We start from the raw sequence: 2,458 nt of genomic DNA, 5'->3' as shown, positions 1-2,458 counted from the left end.
ATTTTGCCAGCAAGAATTTGCAATTAGGAAAAACATATGATTGTGGCACATGGTTGGATTTTTTGTCGACGATTTTAGAAAATTTTTAAAATGAAAAATGTAAGTTAATACTTGTTTACTTAATTAATTTAGTTAATTCTAATGATTTGAAAGGTACCCGCCAAAAAAAAAAAAGAAACTGTATTCTTAATCGGAATGCAATCTCAACCAGAGTCGATATAGTAAACACGACAAAGAAATTGAAACGTATGTTGAAGAAAGTCGGACTGACAAGATATATAAACATAGATCCTGTTGTTTGCCCCTCTGAAAGAATTTTAAAAATTCTATACAAATTTCTTTTGTTTCAAATGCAACCGTGGACACTAGCTGGCAGAAAAATTTGCAAATTTGCGTTCGTACAGAAAATTGCAAGTTTCTCTACATGAGAGAGAATTTGGGAGCATTTTTCTTACTATCTGATATTTTGAGTGATAATTCTCGCTGGATTTTCGCCTGCCTGACATGAAAATTTTCTCCACGATAAGGCTAGCAGCCATTTCTAACAGATCGCTTAGTCAAAAATGGAAACATATATGTGACCTGGTCTACGAAAAGGGAGCTTACGTGCGAAAACTAGTTTTCTGTGAAAAAGCTGTTAAAAGTAAGCAACTCGTTTCGTCAGTTTCTCATTATCTCGTTAATTGTTCTCCGCGCCGGACGTCCAGTAAGTGTTGTTGTTGGTCCAGTAAGTGTTGTTGTTGGTCCAGTAAGTGTTGTTGTTGGTCGGAATATTATTATAGTTCATCGTGTAAGTTGCTAGTGTGGAACATTTAAAAAAGTAACTGAAGAAGTGACGTTTACTGTTTCTGTTGATTTCGGATTCGGTTTCGGATATATCTAAAGTAGATATTGTGGCTCCATTGCCGGAAGATTTGCCATCGAAGAAACGGAAGGCAAAAACTAGTGAAGATGTTCTCAAACCAGACGAGGAACCAGGTCCATCTTCCTCAGGATCAACACGTAAAAAGATCTCAAGGAAAACGACAACAAAGAAAAATACATAAACTACTCAGCATTATTATTTTTGGCCCATAATACGTTTTTCTAGTGTATAATCATGTCTTTATAGCTTATAATTCAATGTATTTTGTTCATTACCAATAAATTATATTTTGTCGTATTTTTACTCTTCTTTCTCTACATTTTTAGTACACTTCTAAGCAAGTTAGGATTTTCTGCTTTTCACCACGTGAAAAAGCATCTCATCTTCCATCCGAATCAACCAAAAAGTGAAAATTGATTTTTTGACACCTAAGCCCCCTTTCCGTAGACCAGGTCACATATACATATTTGAAATGTGATAAAAACGAAAGCTGGCAGCATTCCGCAAATCTCTCAAAGTATGTTCGAAGAATTTCTTTATATGGAAGGAACTGCGTTACACAATAAAAGTTGCCGAAACTCAACCAGATTTTTTTTAGCAACTTCAAACTTGCCTCTTATTATACTAAAATTTAAAAGTTTTGTCTAGAGACTCTAATTAAAAAGTTTGCAATTTCGGTCAAACTTCGCAGAATTTATTTTGAATTTTTGTACAAAGTTTTATATTCGATGTTTTATAGCTTTTTTTTTAGATAATGAGCTATATAAAGCTTAAAAAAAAGCAAATCTTAAAGAAACAAAAGAAAAATGATAAGTATTAAGTAAATGGTTCGGCACTGTAAATGTTTATTATATTTTCTGCTTCGTAATCAGTGTTGCCAGAACTTTTTGGGCCGACCGGCTAGATTGGCAAAAAAAAGCGGGTAAAAACGGCTAAAATGTTTTAGTGAAATTTCACATAGACTCTGGCAAAAAACGGCTAAAATGTTTTAGTGAAATTTCACATAGACTCTGGCAAAAAACGGCTAAAATGTTTTAGTGAAATTTCACATAGACTCTGGCAAAAAACGGCTAAAATGTTTTAGTGAAATTTCACATAGACTCTGGCAAAAAACGGCTAAAATGTTTTAGTGAAATTTCACATAGACTCTGGCAAAAAACGGCTAAAATGTTTTAGTGAAATTTCACATAGACTCTGGCAAAAAACGGCTAAAATGTTTTAGTGAAATTTCACATAGACTCTGGCAAAAAACGGCTAAAATGTTTTAGTGAAATTTCACATAGACTCTGGCAAAAAACGGCTAAAATGTTTTAGTGAAATTTCACATAGACTCTGGCAAAAAACGGCTAAAATGTTTTAGTGAAATTTCACATAGACTCTGGCAAAAAACGGCTAAAATGGCAACGCTGTTCGTAATACATAGTATGTATTACATACATACGTATTTATATAGAAAAAAAGATAAATAAATAATAAACTGCCCATAATTGATATCTACCACATTTTTTTCCAGTTTCTACCACATGGATTTTTTTTTTCAGTCCGATCACTGATAATACACTAGTTCACGGTTATTTTGACCTGTGGCATTTG

Source organism: Rhagoletis zephyria, unplaced genomic scaffold (assembly GCF_001687245.7).
Source record: "Rhagoletis zephyria isolate East Lansing unplaced genomic scaffold, Rhagoletis_zephyria_1.1 Rzeph_scaffold_01559, whole genome shotgun sequence".
NCBI lineage: Eukaryota > Metazoa > Arthropoda > Insecta > Diptera > Tephritidae > Rhagoletis > Rhagoletis zephyria.
Note: the sequence above shows the minus strand (reverse complement) of the source record.